Source organism: Ailuropoda melanoleuca, chromosome 11, assembly GCF_002007445.2.
Source record: "Ailuropoda melanoleuca isolate Jingjing chromosome 11, ASM200744v2, whole genome shotgun sequence".
NCBI lineage: Eukaryota > Metazoa > Chordata > Mammalia > Carnivora > Ursidae > Ailuropoda > Ailuropoda melanoleuca.
This window is the reverse complement of record NC_048228.1, coordinates 68,045,640-68,064,219: the sequence shown is the minus strand read 5'-3', so window position 1 is coordinate 68,064,219 and position 18,580 is coordinate 68,045,640. Positions and strand designations below refer to the sequence as shown.

General features: G+C 42.5%; 1 long non-coding RNA gene across 1 annotated transcript in view; it reads right to left on the bottom strand.

Annotated features, from left to right (window-relative positions):
- Window positions 1–5,131: 5,131 nt before the first annotated feature.
- LOC117804436 overlaps window positions 5,132–18,580 on the bottom strand; it is a 109,130-nt gene continuing 95,681 nt past the window's right edge. Inside the window, exons 3-4 of the long non-coding RNA XR_004628870.1 lie at window positions 6,672–6,769; window positions 5,132–5,183 (exon numbers count right to left, since the gene is read on the bottom strand). This is a non-coding gene — a long non-coding RNA (uncharacterized LOC117804436). The remainder of the gene's footprint in view (window positions 5,184–6,671; window positions 6,770–18,580) is intronic.

Sequence of the window (18,580 nt, the reverse complement as noted above, 5' to 3'; positions counted from 1 at the left end):
CCTTTCACATCTGGTGGAACTGCTCCCACACATACCTAGATAGATCATAACTCCTCGACACACTTCACAGAGCCTGATTAATTCATATCAACTTACCCCAAATGCAAAAGGGGAGCATTTTATCATTTTGGCAAAAAGACTCAATTAACCAAGAACTCAAAAAGCCAACAGTGAAAAGCAAGTACAAAACCTGTCATTCTAAACTGAATTCCTTCCTGCACTACCCCCCATCTCCAGGTTAGCTGACACTCCCAACCATCTTTCCTACCATCCCCATCACATAAAATGACTTCTTTCTCATCTACCCTTAATTATTACTGCCTAAGCATAAACAGATCACCAGGGAGAGACTATAGATGAGAAAGGAAAGGTTCAAGTTCTATTAGCTCGCAGTTGGTTTGATTTCATGGTAGACTCCCTCACCTCATTTACTCCAACTGCCAACAACCTCGTTCTATTCACTAGAAGCCTTCTCTATCCTCTCTTTAGGAAATTGTGATACGGACTGCGTATTGTACCCAGTCTGATGGCTAACTGTCCAGTCTTTTTTTGTTTTTGAAGTAGAGGTGACACACGGTATTACATTAGTTTCAGGTGTCCAACACTGTGATGGGACAACTCTGTAAGTTACACTGTGCTCACTGCAAGTGTAGCTACCATCTGTCACCATGCGATGCTCTTACAAGAGCATTAACTGTATTCTTGATGTTGTGCCTCTTCTTCCCATGACTATTCATTCCACAACTGGACATCTGAACCTCCCACTCCCCTTCATCCACTTTGCCCATCCCCCACCCCAAACTGCCCATTCTTGACAGTGGTTTGTGCCGATGCCGTGACAACCTGCTAACATTCATTCAGGCTTCCTGTGTGTCAGGCACAGTGTAAAACACTGGGCGTGGGGGCGCCTGGGTGGCACAGCGGTTAAGCGTCTGCCTTCGGCTCGGGGCGTGATCCCGGCGATATGGGATCGAGCCCCACATCAGGCTCCTCTGCTATGAGCCTGCTTCTTTCCTCTCCCACTCCCCCTGCTTGTGTTCCCTCTCTCACTGGCTGTCTCTATCTCTGTCAAATGAATAAATAAAATCTTTAAAAAAAAACCAAAAAACAAAAACACTGGGCGTGGATTATCGGGCTCAGTCCTCACAGTAATTCCACATTGGAATACTTTTGTTATCCCCATTTTCCAGATGAGGAAATTACGTTTAAAAGGATAAAGTAACTTGCCCAGGGTGAACCCATTAGTAAGTAGCAGAGCAGTGAAATGACACAAAAATGGAGAGGAGAAAGAAGAAATGGACACAATCCACCCAGTGCCTGATCAGTTGTTCCATGACTAGACTATGTTTATATTTTTAAGTAAAGCTATGATTCTTTTTTCTAGAATTTCCATAAACAAACACTTGATAAGTGCAGAGACTCTGTTCTTTAATAAAAATCATGTAAAGACATTAGGAAGTATTAAAACTATAGAAATCATTTTTCAGGATCAACATATTCTAATAACGTTGAGCTCCAAAGAAATATTCCGGAAGTTTTTTTCTAGGAGCTTAAGTCTCTCCCTTAACTGGGGAAGAACTGAGACCCTATGACATTGACAGGCTTGGTGGTTTAAGTTTAAATTCTAGCTCCCAAGAATAAATCCTAATCCCCCCCCAATTGCAATTTCAGCATTAAATGCTAACATACATATGTAGAATTCACATAAAATGTGGAGCCAGGAGTTTGGGGTTGGAATTTCAGGTGCTGATTAGCTATGAGATTCAGGACAAATCTCTTAATTTCTACAGGTAATGAGAATGATCATAATACATATGCACAAGATTACCATGATAGTGAATGGGAAAATGTTTGGCACCTAGCACTTGCTTAAAAAAAGAAATTTACATCGCCCATTGCAATCGAAATTTTAAATACATCTATTCTTTGAATTGGCAACCCCTACTGGGACATAACACCTCTAGGACATAACTATACCTCAGAAAGAAACGCAAAAGACACAAAGATGTATGTGCAAAGATGTTCATTAAACATGGAAATAACAAAGAAGAAAGAAACTAGGATGGCCAACCAAACTGGTCCATCCATGGCACAGCGGCTATGGATGCAGGTTATGGAGCAGAGGTTATGTGGGTCTAGAGCCGAGCTGTCTGAGCGGGAACCCTGGGTGCATGAATACTGTATGATCCTGAGCAAATGACTTGGCCTCTCGAGGTCTTCCTCTCTCACCTCTATAAAATGGGAATGACAAGAGTGGTTGCCTCCTAGGTCGTCGTGAGGATTAAAGTGAGTTAATACTTGTAAAGTGCTTAGAAGAATACATAGCACGTCATAAACTTTGCTAAATGTTGACTATTTTGTAACCATTTTTAAAAAGGAAGAATTTTAGGTGTTGGTATGGAAAATCTGAGTGGCAAATTGCATCCCATTTTAAGAAAGTAGGTATATACATAATTATTATATAATTTATATTTATATAATAAATACATGTATTTATAAATAAGTAACTTATAGAAATAACATATTTATAAATGTATGTATATTTATATTATATCATAATATATATTATATATTTATATGTATAATATTTTATATTTATATTATAAATGTATGTATTTCTATAGTATTAAAATTGCCTGTTTTATTGATATCATTGCATGGTTAAGAAAAGAAATGGGAAGAACCTTTTTTTTTTCTACAGTCATGAAATGAGAAGACTAAAGACACTTTACTTACAGAATTTGTCCAAGTGATGGGATTATGTATAAGTTTTTCCTTGTCAACTTTAAATTATTTCAAAGAAATAAAAACATTAATGTTACTTGCATCCAAAGCTCTACTGGAAAGGGGCCTCCTCCTTTCCTAGGAGCCCCTGCAACACGGACACTGAGGCTCCTGGTCCCCTAAGGGATCTGAGGAGAAAGAAAGGGGGCCTCCAGAGGGGCTTTCGAACATTTCTCGAAGCCTAGGAGAAATGTTGCATTCACTGATTACAAGGCTGCTTAGCATAGCTGAAGCAACCCGTGTCCGTGCCAATGTCAGAGTTACAGTAATCCAGTATAATACTCATTATCTCAGGCTGGGGAGACATTCCAAGGGGTAGTTTTATTTGTTACAGATTATGATTGATTATTTTCACAGACAGAAAACAACGCTGGGCTGAATAAATGAAAGCAGTCTCTCTCGGCTGTTGCTGCCTGATACGAAGAACTTTAAAGGCCTCAAGTCAGGTGGCAGTTTTTGCCAATTAACAACTTGATGGTCTCCAGGTCCGACCTAACCTTGCCACGATCTCTCACTTATTTTTGCCAGATAGGGAGTCGTAAATAATATACCAGCTACACAGGTGGCTCTGCCCACCGCTGTAAGTTACCTCTGGCCCCTCTCTGCGGGAGGACCCCTGGCCTCGTCCTCCCCAGCAGAGCTGGGCGGCGTGGCTGACCGTTTAGTCATCCTTCGGAGCCACTCTTCCAGGAAAAGACCATTGTTCCTGCACTTCCTGATCACTTACTTCCTGTCATTTTTTTTCGAAAGGGAAAGAATAAAGACCATTCGAAAATCACAGAGGGTTCTGCTCGATTTCACAACTGTAGTTTATTGTACTATAATTATTTGCTTGATTTGGGGGCCATCTAACTACACCACCACTTGCCTAACCTAATCACCAATGTCCCAAAGCCACGGACAGATTCCACATCCACTCCCTGTATGAGGGTCCCCCGGTTTTCATTCACAAGTCCCCGTGGCTTGCAGCTAATTTTGCTCCAAGACATCAAAGAAGGCCCATAAGAGTCTCTACCTTATACCTCTTACCCCATGACACATTTGACGAAGAAGATGCTCAGATACAGTGAGAGTCAGCACCTTCCTCAGCTGGAGAGGGGGCGGCAGGCACGTGAAGACCTGGCAATGCCTCCTCTCTGTTCCTGCCATCCCCCCCAACTTACAGCTGAGTAAGTGGAATGATCATAACTGGGCCAGACGAACTGAGTCTTGCTGTCCAGAAGGGACTGAGTCAGCAGGAGGGGGAAAATGAAGAGGTTGGAGCTCAGGAAACCAGGAATCTGGGTTTGAATCTTGGCACACACATGCACACATGCACCCCTACACACACACACACACACACACACGCACACACACACGTGCACGAGCATTTTAAGGGTTTGCTTTGTGCTCCGCACTGTGAGAAGCATTTATATACGCTAACGCCATTGATTTTGACATGCCCGTGACACGGTTTCTTTTATCCTCACCATTTTACATCTTAATTAACGTGTCCAAGTTCATACAGCTAGTAAAGTGGCTGAGCCACAGCTCACTCTACGCTTAATCCTCCATTGACTGTGTGATTCCTGTGAGTCACTTAACCATGCTGAACCTCACTGTCCTCATTTGTAAAATGGGAATAATAAAACCATAAGGGGTGCCTGGGTGGCTTTGTCAGTTAAGCATATGACTCTTGATTTTGGCTCAGGTCATGATCTCAGGGTCGTGAGATCGAGCCCCAAGTTGGGCTCCATGCTGAGCGTGCAGACTGCTTAAGATTCTCTCCCTCCCTCACACTCTGTCCCACCCCCCCACATGCTCACACATGTACCCTCTCTCTCTAAAAAAATTTTAAAAATAAAAATAAAAAACTCTATAAAACCTGCCTCCATATTTGTTGAAAATTAAATGAATTTATGCATATAAACTATCCCACACAAAGGTTCATTTCTCTTCCTTTTCTCAGCTTTGGTTCGCGTCTAGGTTAAATGTTTACGTCACTGGGTTATTATAAGAATTGAATGAGAAAACAATGGACATGCTTTGGAAACCATAGTTTGCAACATAAAATTAATTATTATTATTCTCAGATATATTTTAAATAAGGCTATATAACCATGACATATAAATATGTATATAAGATTACTCAGTTCTGTATAGACCAGCACCATCCCATAGAAATACAATGCAAGCTGCAGATGTAAGCCACATAGGTAACTTTAAATTTTCTAGGACTACAAAGAAAGTAGAAAGAAATAGGTAGGGGCACCTGGGTGGCTCAGTAGGTTCAGCAACTGCCTTCGGCTCAGATCATGGCCAGGGTCCTGGGATCAAGCCCCACGTCAGGCTCCTTGCTCAGCAGGCGCCTGCTTCTCCCTCTGCCTGCCGCTCCCCCTGCTTGTGCTCTCTCACTCCATCTGTCAAATAAATAAACAAAATCTTAAGAAAGAAAGAAAGAAAGAAAGAAAGAAAGGAAGGAAGGAAGGAAGGAAGGAAGGAAGGAAGGGGAAGAAAGAAAGAAAGAAAGAAAGAAAGAAAGAAAGAAAGAAAGAAAGAAAGAAAGAGGGATGCCTGGGTGGCTCAGTCGGTTAAGCGTCTGCCTTTGGCTCAGGTCATGATTCTGGGGTCCTGGGATCAAGTCCCACATCGGGCTCCCTGATCAGCAGGAGCTTGCTTCTCCCTCGGCCTGCTGCTCTCCCTGCTTGTGCTTGTGTGCTCTCTCTCTGACAAATAAATGAATTAAATTAAATTAAAAAAAAAAAAGAAATAAGCAAAATTCATTTAAGAATATCCAAAATAGGGGTGCCTGGGTGGCACAGCGTTTAAGTGTCTGCCTTCGGCTCAGGGCGTGATCCCGGCGTTATGGGATGGAGCCCCACATCAGGCTCCTCCTGCTATGAGCCTGCTTCTTCCTCTCCCATTCCCCCTGCTTGTGTTCCCCTCTCGCTGGCTGTCTCTATCTCTGTCAAATAAATAATAATAAAAAAAATCTTTAAAAAAAAAAGAATATCCAAAATATGATCACCTCAATATACAATCAATACAATTATTTATGAGATATTTACACGCTTTCTTTCATAAGTCTTTGAAATATGGTGTGTATTTTACAGTTACAGCACACCTCAGTCTGGACTGGCCACTCTTCATGTGTTCAGTGCAACTGGACACACACTGGCACTTGTGGGAAGCAGTCACCCTACTGGACATGTGGGTATAGTTAGCTCCACAAGAAACTGGTCATAATGGTTGCCTGGTGAAGAACCTCTCTGGGGATGGAAGTAAAAGGGAGAATTACTTTTGTCTCTCTACCTTTTTGTGCACACTTTCTTAATTTTATGCCTATGCATGTATTGCCTTTTCAGAATAAAATGAATAATTTTTACAGCACTTTTTTACGGTAACTTCTTATTCACTCTAGATACAAATAGGGACTGATGATTCATGCAGCATGAAGACAATTATCAGTGATGAATAACTCTTTCCTATTCCTCTCACCCTTGTCATTGTTCAGTAATTTAAAGAATCTGTCTCAGAGAAGTGACTGTAGAGCAATGATTTGCTCTGAGAGAATAGTCAGGCGAGGGGCATATTCCTAAACCGTGGATATCAGTCAAATTAGAAATGGGGTTTTGTAACCAGTTTATAGCCAGGGGAGTGGAATATACAACGATCCTACCTGGTGGGGATCTTCTCAAACATCCCCACCATATGCTCATAGCAGGTCAACAGAGCAGGAAATTGTGGGGGGCACATGAAGGCAAGGACAGGAAGACGGGAACAGGAAGGACAGGTGAAGAAAGATGAGATTTCCATAAACAGGAAACAACCGTATGGCCTCTTTACCTCTTACATCTTATGTGGAGACAAGCAGAGAACCCCACTCCCAACCAGGAGAGAGGACCTACCTTCTTCCATCCATCCAGCTTAATCCTGGCAAATATTCAACTCAGGTGAGGTCAATTTATCTTCCTCTAATTCCTTCACTGTGGAGCAAGGTGGGTTTCTGTGGGGAGAGAAAAGGCAGAGTAGATTGGTTGGTTGAAGGGAAGGCAACACCGAAAGTTCCAGGGAGAAGACATCACAGAAGTCAGAGAGACACAGCGTGGAGAGGAGCAGTCGCCAAGAAAAGTGGTGTGGCTGTGTGTGCAAAGATTTAGCCACTGGGACATTGAGCAAAACATCGTCCATGACCTGGAAACACTGAAGACAGCCCCAGTTGTCTTCATTAGGGGGTTATTTGTGACATAATTCGGAGGAAAAAGCAAATTATAAAACAATAGGACTTGATCGTTCCACTCGTAAAAGTAGCCACAGGCACACACATACACACCCACACACGACTGGACAGATATTTGTTAAAATAAAAGGGGAAGTGGTGGGACTATAGATGTTTGTCAATCTTTCCTTTTGCTCATTTGAATTTTCCAGCTTTTTGGACAATGAGCACATATTCATCAGCAATAATCCGAGGGGGGGTCACAAATTTATCTTGGGTATGCAGAGAAGAGGTAATTTCCCTATTGGATCTGTAACTAACCCATTCTTCTTTATAATACCTATTTGTTAGAGGGGAAACCTTAACTTTTCATCCTATCTACTTAACCCGGTTCAATCTAGCACATTAAATGGTCGCTCTAAATATGCATTGTCCAGTATGTTAATTAATTAACATTTAAATTTCAATTCCACACACATCTATTTGATTTTCCTTTTGATTCTTTCAAATAATTTAAAAAAAAATGCAAAACAAATCTGTATTTTCCCTGCCCTTTACTCAGAAATATTTTAGCTCTCTTCCTAGTTATCCTTAGAGGTAAAAAAATTAAAAGTTAATTTTTATCTTGTTTGTGTTCTATGATTTCAGAATGGAAAAATAGATATCCAAGAGAATAAAGACTAAGAGAATAAAAACTTTGTTATAGTGCAAAGATTATGAGGGCTACTGTTTTCTATTTTAAATATTCTCTCAATGCTGTGACTTCCTTTTTACAATACAAAAAGTTAAAATTGAGAAGGAATTCAATCCCTCAAGTTTACTAGCCACATTGCAAGTGTTTAACAGCCACAGGTGGCTCCTGGCTACCCTACCGGACATTTAGAATGTCTGCCTCGTTGCAGAATGTTCTATCAGAGAGTGCCATTCCAAATAAAGCTCCATCTCAGATTTCTGGGCCATCTGGCCCCTCTCTGGCTGCTGGGTTCTGGGTGAGGCCTGGAGGGTTCTGGGTATGTGGAGAAAAGAGTGTGGCTTGGTGGGCACGAGCCCTTTGGCGTACTGCTGGTCTTCGTGAGCTCAGGCTGCCTCAACCTTGGGGCCCTTGAGTAGTTTTTACGTACCCATACAAACATCCCTTATTTGACTCCCTGACTCCAGGGTTTTTACAGAGGCCCAGGCTCTATTTGTCTACTCACATGGTCCCCCAGTCCACAAGCAGGCCTGAGTGGGGCCAGGGGAAGCCAGCCCGCTTCCTCACTGGACCACTTTCTGTGACCCATTCTGCAGCGTGGGCCCACGGGATTCCCTGAATGGCCTCAGCACCTCAAGAAACTGGAAACTTGCACCAGAAGCCTCCCTCAGCCATGTCTGATCAAGTCTGCAGGCCACCCAGTTTTCCAGAGTCTGATACATCGAGGACCTCTTCAGAGAGACTACAACTGTCCCAGACTGTACCCAAGAAGTTGGGAGAAGGCTCCAGCCCTCGGACTCCCCGACACTTTTCTGATTGGTTTTACCACACATCCTCCCTGAGAAGTTCCAGCCCAGAGCGGGACAGGCCCAGGTGCCTGCTTCTCACCTCTCCCTGCTCTCCCTCTCTCTCCTGCTCACTTCTAATCTTTCCATCAAATCTCAGGGCTGGAAATGGGTGGGATATTCATTTACCACCCAGTGTTCTATGGCAGAGCAACAAGCCCAGTAATCAAGCTATCTCATCTCTAGTCGAGAAAGCAAGGCCTTTTCCTCTGTGTGTTTTAAGGGGAAATTAAGGAATTCAGAAAATCCCTCCTCAAAACAATAACTGTCTTCCGGCAGAATGCAATTTCATTTTCAACATTAGGGAGGGATTATTACTTGCACCTTTGTCTTTGCATTCTATATGTAAGATTTCCAATGTCCAAGCTGCTCCCTTATGTTTTCCCACGCCACCCACTCAGGCAGATGGATGCCCTGGTCTCACCAGGGCTAAGGTCATTTCCTCAGAATATTAACCCCAAAAAAGCACACGAATGAGTTCCAAATTGTCCTACCAGTTACAACAAGGAGGACAAAAATTAATTTAAATTTTTTTCATCATAACTGTTGGGTGAGACTAATCAGAAACTGTCGTTAGAGAGGAGGTAATTGCCAAGGTCACCTTTTTATTTATAATTGGGCAGGCATCAGATGGAGGTTAAAGACTGACATCCGAAGTCACCACACTACTAGCTCTGTGACATTGAGCAACTGGTTTTACCACTCTTTGCCTGTTTCCTCATCCATAAAATGGAAATAATAGTGATGCTATCATGCACTATCAAGAAATTGATACTAAATGAAATTGAGTATGTAAAGCACAAAGTCTGCAACACAGTAGCCACTCAGGTAACGTCCCATGACAATGTGATGACTAAAAAGAAAAACAACATTAAACAGAGAAATCTTACAGCAGAGAGTAATAGTAATAGCCAAACTCTTGCTTTTCAGCACAGGATTATGGTTTAAAATGGCTCCAAGTATAACCATTAAATGGTTTTATCTCCTAAGATCTCAAAGTGTAGTGGAATCCCAGGGATGTCAGATCCTTACGGACCATAGACTCAACACCCTGTCAGACATTAGGATCTCTGATACCAGTGAGACACCTGCTTCCATCCTTGGGTATCTCCAGAGGAGGGGTATCTCTGTTTCCAAAGGCAACTGACTTTTTTTTTTTTTTTTTTGAGTTCTGATGGTTCCAATTCTCTTTTTCACCTTATGTATTACTTTCTGTCATTACAACTTTTTCTCATTTATTATCTTTAAAAATCCATAATTCAAACAAGACAGCAGTTTGTAAGGTGAAACAGCATAAAAGTTTGCAAAGCACAACATTAAAGTTCTCCTATTGCACTCAGCAAAATTCTACTCTCCAGAGAAAACTCCTCTCAGCGGGAGTGTTTCCATCCTATTTACTTAGACATTTTCTGTTCATACACAAAGTTATGGATGCGTGCATTTTTACGTAAATGGGGTCAGCCAGAATCTACATAGACTTCTGCCACCAGCTTTGTTTATAGTATATCATGGACATAGTCCCATATCCTGACACGAGGACTGATATCACTGCCAGGACGGTCCATGATGAGTCTAACATGTTTCTCCTCGGCAGGCCTCTCGCAGGCCCTCATTCGGCCTTCTGCTGCCACTTGAAAGAGTCTTGACAGTTTTAAAACATTTCCGGTCAGCCAGCTAGCTTCCGTATGAGAACTTTCTCTAAACCGAACACCCCTCATTCCTAATGTTGTTCTTCACATGGCATAGTTCTAGATTCCTCCAAACGTGCTGGAGCTTCCCTGAACTCAACGGCATGGCCAGGACAGCTGATCCCATCGGTACTGAGTTCAGGAGGCCAGGCCTTCCCTCCTGCTGGAGAGCTTGGGAGGCCGCGCTCATCGGCCAGACAGCCAGTCTCCCTCGTCATTCGTAGTTCGTGACAACACAATTTAACTTCTAAACCCGAACACTTTTGAGAGTGGAAAGTAGGCCAACCGGATGGGATATGGAAAAACCAGAACAATTCAAGGCAAAATCGAGAGCCTTTCATGTGAAAGTTGAAATCAGTTAAAATTTTAAGGCCTTCTTTTTTTTTTTTAAATGATTTTTTTATTATATTATGTTAGTCACCATCCCTGGATTCTGATGTAAAGTTCGATGCTTCATTAGTTGCGTATAACACCCAGTGCACCATGCAATACGTGCCCTCCTAAGGCCTTCCTTTTTATACCAACTGATTTTAAGCCAAGCGCCAAAGCTACAGGACATGCATTACAGACAAACTGGTCTCCATTGGGGGGTAGATTTGATTTTTGAAAAAAGCAAATTTTTGTCAGATAGAGCAGACATGAGAAATAAACTATTCTAATTTCTTTTATAGATGAAGAATGAAGCCCAGAGGAGCTAAGGGATTTATTAAGTTTATTATTCAGTTAATTAATAACACCTTTTTTAAGGAAAAAATATTTATTGGGGAAATGGAATAGAAATTCTAACCGGTGCCTATTATGTATCAGTCACCATGTTAGGATTTTTTAAATGGGTTACTATTTATTCAGTTAATTTTATTGAGTTAATATTAATTGAACATCTACTACATGCCAGCCAGTGTTTTATGTGCTTGGGATGCCTTCTCTGTTCTCAAACAGTTTACCAATCTATTGACTCAGGGAACCTACCAACAACCCACCAGAGTTCATATTCTTATCCCATTTGAGGATATGTGGAGACACACAGGAGAGTGACACATATGTAGGAAGAAATGGAGGCCCAGAAAAGTGAACATATTTTCCCAAAGTCACATAATAAGTGGGAGAGCACGATTCTGACTGCCCGCCTTCCTCCCAGGACTCACACCACAGCCTGCTCGAACCCTAGCAGAGAGTTTAGCATCGGGAAGCCCTGGGCGAGGGGGCAGGGGAATCTCAGGACTGACCTTGATCAGTGCACAGTGTCTGTGAGCCACAGCAGAGGGGGAGGGGACCTCTCTATACCTCTGACGACACTCCTCACCCAGGGCTTGTCTAATGTGAGAAAAATCAGAATTTATTTTTTTAAAGTCTACTTTAGATTCCAGATATAATTTTTTATAACACGCTATGGAGAAGCACAGTTAACCTGCAGAACTTCACACAACCACCAGCATCCGAGAGGGGCTGTGAAGCTTTCTAAGTGCCCTGGTGCGCATCCTCACGCTGAACCCTTACAACAACCTTACGACGAGGGAGGAGGGCAGGCTTCATTCAGGACCCTAATCCTATGGACAGAACAGGGGGTGGGGAGCAGCTCCCCGAAAATGCCAGAAGTGATGGGCAGGAGCGTGTATACCAACCCGGACCTCTCGTTCTACATGAATCAGTAGGCGATCTCTGTCCATTTCATTAGGCAGCATGGAACACGCTCGTGTTATTTCGTTAACTGCAGTTCACGAAAGCGATGCCTTTCCTTCTCACCAGTGCCTTAGAGGTGATTTAAACTACAAGGGCACGTTCCATCCATCGCTCTCAGGCTGGATCCCATCAGAGCAAACAGGCTGCCTGGCTCGGGTTTCCTTTCCTTGGTGTTTTCTTATCTGTGTCCCACCAATGGCTTAGCCTCTGTGGGTGAGTGGGGTCAGGAAGTGGCATACAGTCTCTGTTTTTATTCTCTGGGTGGAAATTTTCTAATTATAGGTCACACCAAGAGTTTCCATTCTCCCCCATGGCACTTCACTCTGTTTATGTAACTTAATAAGCAAAGACCCAGCACTTTTTTTTTTTGAAGACTTAAACCATGAAGCTTTTAATGAGGAATCAAACTCATTCCCTTATCTTTCTGACTAGTGAATAACCGGTTGTCTGTTATCTGCTTAGTCTGTAGCTGAAATTACGATCGCCTCTCTGGTCAGGATTTTATAGTCTGATTACGCCTTAAGCTTCCTGTGTAAGCAAGCCATCAGGGAAAGTAGGGACATTAACTCTCCACCACCACCACCACCACCAAAAAATAGATTCAAATACATCCTTTAAAACTCCAGGCTTCACAGAATAAAGATATATCACAGAAGCAAGAAATAAGAGTTAAATAAGAGACAGATATACCTTAACATATGATGCAGGAAAGGTGCCCATTTAGACCAAAAAAGGGGGGAGATTTTAGACAGTTACTATGTTTCAGGGAACACAAACTAAGGGCTAAGATTTAAAGAATTTTATTCTAATCACATAGATATTTCTTCCTCAATGTAACTGCCTGAAAAGATAGTTTTTGAGTTTATGCCATTTCAGTCCAGGATCTACTAGAAATGTATTCAATAATAGTAATTTCTAGGCAAAACTTGCTCAGTAGCATAAACCAGTACTATAGAACAAAACAAGGCAAAAACACATTTTTAAGCCAGATTTTTTCTAAGTCAAAAAACAGTTATGTAGCAAAGATTCTGTTCTCTTCCTGCCGGCAGTGTGTCAAAAGAAATCTCTTTTGCAGAGCCTCTCTGCAATAGAGGCCTGAAAAGGAAATATAAAAGACAGGATTTTGGTGAAAGACACTGACCCTGAAGCCCTACACTAATATTAATTATTATAGAATTAACTTTGTAATTATCCTCCAGGGGCTGCAGAACTCATCTAAATGAAAGGAAACTAATTTATGAATCAAGCTGCCAAGTGGGATCAAGGAAGGTGCTTGCTGTTCAGGAAGAAACAGCTCCGAAACAAGAATGCAGGACCCAGAAAGAAAAGTCATCCAACCCCAGGAAAGTCACCGAGCTTTGCCAAAACAGCAAGGTAGCAGCCACACCACTAAAACCTTTCTTAATGACGTCCTTAATGCAGTGAAGACTGAAGGGGGTACCACGTGGTATGTTTCCAGCACGGAACCTGGCACAGAGTCCATGTCATTGCAATCATTGTTGTTGCTATTATTTGGGAGTTCCCAAGAGATGTCCATTTTGGAGTATTTGAAACGCAGATACAGACATCTTTCAGCCTTTAGTTTTCTTGGTCAGTTTTTGTTTTAGGCTATGTCCCATTTTGCTAAGTGCAAAAGCCTTACTCTGCTGTCTCAACTAGAGCTCAGTATGTTCCCTGTGTGGGAATATCCCTGGGAATCCCTAAAGAATATGTCTTTTTATGTGGGCTCGCCAGCCAGGAAGGATTTGTTGAGCTTCACTTTTGTGATTATACTATGAAAGGAGTCCATATTTTCTATTGCTCAGTATAATACAGAATGTTTCACGTATATAGTATTATAGTGCCTTATATTACATGCCTTAATACAGTATCAGATTGAATATGTTTTCCCCAAGCATACATAAGCCACTGTGTCCTCTCCCCAACACCCCTCACCGAGCCTTTCACAAAAATCACTGTTTTAGGACTTAGTTTAGGGGAATTATTCCATCTCTGATGCAGGTTGAAGGGTGGTCTTCGAAAGAAGCAGGACATCGGGAGCTCACTGAATTCCCATGAGCTGAAGCAAGAGAGCATTCAGGAGCATAGACACACTATGGAAAAAAGCTACAAGAGGAAGAGGAATAGATTGGTTACACTGGTGAAAAATAAATATGATGCTCTTTAGCCCCTCCGGAGAGTGAGAGCGCTGCCCTGCGCCACCAGACCTGTAACACGGAAGGAATCCAAATACACGCGCTCAAATGCAATCATAAGGTCACTTGGTGACCAGCCCACGTGGTGCTTTTAGACAAATTCGAAAAGGACACCCCTTCAAGGCACTTTACTTTCATCTTCTAAAAGTCACTGTACTATACTGACCTTTTTTAAGAACAAGAAACTTAACTCCCATGTGCTTTAAAAGTATCATATAAATTTGTACAAAGCCACGATGTCTAGGACATGAATGACACTCCATAGAAGGAACTTTGTTCAGCCTACAGCTCAAGCTCAGTGATGTACAGCTCCCCTGGAAGCCGCTTGTTTCGTGCCCATCACACCGACCATGAGCAGTTGTGTCTGCTTTATGCCTGGCTTTAGCTCAGTTCCTGGAACAGAGTATGTTCTCAATAGACATCAGTTGAGTGGTTGAATGATTAAATGAATGAGTGAGTGAATGGCTCTCCATTAACACAAGCATCTACTGCAAAAGTGAAAAAAAAAAAAAGTATGGCTAATGTTTACCGAGCAGTTTCTGTGCATCAGGACCTATGCTAGGCACATAGATGCATTCTCATGAGAACTCTGTGAAGTAGTTACCATGACCTTCCATAGCCCCAGAGGCTCAAAGAGATTAAGTCACTTTCCAAAGTTATTCCGCTGGTTGAGTCACAAACCACATGACCACCATCATCACGTTCCTATCCACCACAGTAGCAAGTCAGTCTGTAGTCTGCATTGCTCTGGGAGGTTACTAACCTACTGAAAACACAAGGAATTCTTTCCCTGTGTGGCCAGCTCAAGAGAAAGAAGGCACCAGAAGCTCCATAGTCTGGTTTCGTTTTCTGTCTATAGAGACAAAGTTATCCTCTTCATGCAACTTAAGCCAGGAATGAGGTCACACAACATTCCTGGTCCTGGCCCGCATGGAAGACTCATCGTTGAAGTCAGCAGAAATGCGTTCAGCCACAGAGTAACAGGCCCTTTTATCACCTGTGGGGGCAATACCTGGCCAGACAGCACATTCTGAAGCACCCTGGCCACTAGATGGCACCGAAGCTCAAATGTCACAAGTCTGTGGCCCATTTCTCCTGCCATGTTTTCATTTAGATTGTAACACCAGTGGCGGTATTACTAAGCAGTGGTGGCATTATTAAGCACTTCCTGGGTACTGGGTACTCTCCCAGGGTCCCAGGGTCCCTGCAAGCATCATCTAACCCTCACAACAACTCTACGGGGCTGATGTCTTACTATCTCCATTTTACAGATAAAGCAGCTGAGCCTGAGGGAGGTGAGAATCACGGCCAAGGAAACCCAACATGGGAAGAGAAGAGCAAGGATTTTAACCTAGCTAAGCTGGTGTTCCCCAGCCTAGTTCTTAACCACTCCACTGCTGTGTTTCCTCCTATGCTATCTTCATCCTTGCACTTAGCTGCTGAGCACAGGTTCAGTAACTCCTTTGTAAAATCTTCTCTCAAGGGGGAGGAAGAAAAACCCCATTCAATTCACCCCATTCAATTCACATAAGCATGTCAGACACAAGCCAAGATTTAGGTTTACTGAAGCTATTTACTCAAGGGTACAACCCCAGAAGAACAAAACAAGGCAAAAACACATTTTTAAGCCAGATTTTTTCTAAGTCAAAAAACAGCCTGTGGTGCAGGGAAGCTAAATCGCTGGCTCTGGCTGCCATGTCTTACATGCTAGAGAGAGCCCCCAGCAGATGACCTGGGGCTGGAGGGTACCCTGGCTCCTCCACACCCATCAGGGGATCTAGAGCCAGTCCTTAAATTCTCGAGCTTCTGGTACTGTATCTGTTTAAAGGGGTAAATAATTTGTGCCCTGTCCTCTTTACGGGGTAAAAATAAAACATGTTCAAGTGTTCACTGTTATTGTTTAATGATAAGTAAAGCATAATATACAAACCTTCTTTTCCTCTTTTCACCTAAGCAGTCTCCTCTTTGGCCTCCCTCCCCCCAGCCTTTCCTTTTTACAACCTAAGTCTGTTTCCAGAAAAGTATTCTTACAGCATAGATCTTACCAGATCTGCTCTCACTCCCAGCCATTGACTCTATCACCAACTCCAAACATGGTGGTGAAGTCCTTCCATTGCCCACTTTCAATCTGCCTCTTCCTCATCTCTCCCAACTCAGACCCCTCCTTCACCTTACGCCCTAGCCAGACTAGATTATTTGCTATGCTCAGACATTCTCGTTATTTCCCCACCTCTGTGTCTCTATTCAGTTATTCCCACCACCTGTCTATGGTTCATGGTGCCCATCACCGGAACCATTGGCCTTTGATTACAGCCCATGATCTTCCTTTCAGGAATGATTCCTCTGGCACTGTATGGGCCAACAGGTGGGCACATGGTCCAAGTGATACCTGTTAGGCCTTCCCACCTTGAAATTTGTACCTTGAGAGAAGTGACCTGACCCAACAGTGTTGAAGTTGACCCATCCCTATAGGCTATGCTCTGGAAAAAAAAAAAAATCTGAAACCAATCCTGATACATCAATTCACAACGTCCGTTCCCTTTTATTTCAATTCAGGAGCAACTCCCACAATACCCAATACATGCCCCCTTTTTCCTTTTTTTCTCCCTGCCTTCAGTTAGCCAGAGCCCATTTCTGCTGCCTGCAGCCACTAAATGATCCTTCAAGATTGAGTTCAAGTGACAATTCCTTCATAAAGCCAAATTTCAAGCACACTGTACAGCAATTCTTTGTATGCATTTTTATTTCCCCTCTAGATTGTTTATTCCTTTAATTCAGGAACTGGGGCTTGTTCATCTTTGTATTCCCAACAGTTCTTGGTACAGTGCCTACTACATGTTTGTTTCTTTTTTTTTTTTTTAAGATTTTATTTATTTATTCGACAGAGATAGAGACAGCCAGCGAGAGAGGGAACACAAAGGGGGAGTGGGAGAGGAAGAAGCAGGCTCATAGCGGAAGAGCCTGATGTGGGGCTCGATCCCATAATGCCAGGATCACGCCCTGAGCTGAAGGCAGACGCTTAACCGCTTTGCCACCCAGGCGCCCCTACATGGTTGTTTCTTGATAAACATTTGTTAACTTGAATGTCAAGCCATTTAAGAACAGAGTCTAAAGCAACTTAGAGGGTTTGGTAGTATGTTAATTCTGTATTCGGTAAATTTGTTTTTCTACAGGAATCTTCTCTACAAATTCTACAACCATTATATTTTCAAGAATGCCCAAAGCGACAGTGAATTTGAAGGTGCTATTCAGATCCAGAGACTTCTAACTCCTGCCCCGCTTCTCCTCCCTGCTAAAATGTCAGGCCTCTGGCAGCTGCCATAATCAGATCCCAAACAAGCGTGTGAATAACAATGGGAAGTGTGACAATTCCCTAGGTTTTTTTTTTTTTGTTTTTTTTTTTTTAAGCTTTCACAGGAAGATCTTGACTATGGAGAAATCTATGTTTAGACTGTTGTCTTTTGTATTCAGTTTAGTAAACTGCATTTCAAGGCCCCTCGGATGCAAGTTATACTCATTATATGCACAAACAATTTCCCCTTCAACATGATTTTCACGTCAGAATGATAAAGGGTAACAGAAAAATAAGAACCCTTGCAGCACCAAACTGACCCATCATTAGTGTAAAACCTTAAACGAGTACAATTGAACTGTTTCTTGAAGCAGCTACATATATATATGATAGAGCTGAAGCATGATTTCTGTTATCTCTGTGATGAAAGGGTGCTACTTTCTTCTTTCCAGATTTGAGATCATTTTGAAGCAAAGGAAGAGAGAATAGTAAAAGAGGGAGAAGGGAAGTTGACAAGTTTTCTGAGCCTACTGCTTTTTCCTCTCCCCACCAAGAAGTCAGCTAATCAGAGGCAGTCCTGGTGACAGCAGCCATCTAATGGAAGTGCAGGGGGAGTTCTAGATCTACTGTAAATATTCACTAAATTAGGCACCCCTACGTACCCTAAGTACTAGTGCTTATCCACGTTCAATAATTTGCTGAACAGCCATCATGACAAGATAAAAAAACCATCACAAAAAGCTATTTCCCAGCACACCCCATATTTCCATATTTCCTTAACACAGCAAAAGATAAGGTTAATCTTGACCTATGTTTAAGAGCAAAATCCAGGGACATTGTCCATGCATAAAAACAAAATGTACAGTCTGGGAAGATAGAGTAGATGCACTTTTTCCTATTCCTCCTATTAACTACAACTAAAAACTCATGATATGTAAAACAAATATTAAAAGACCCTGAAAGGTGGAGAGAAGAATGCAGACCGAAAAGAAGGAAGGCATAACAAAGAGTGGAAATCAATGAAAATGGGGGCACCTGGGTGGCTCAGTTGTTAAGCGTCTGCCTTCGGCTCAGGGCTCAGGGCGTGATCCCAGGGTCCTGGGATTGAGCCAGGCATCAGGCTCCTCCACTGGGAGCCTGCTTCTTCCTCTCCCACTCCCCCTGCTTGTGTTCCCTCTCTTGCTGGCTGTCTCTCTCTCTGTCAAAT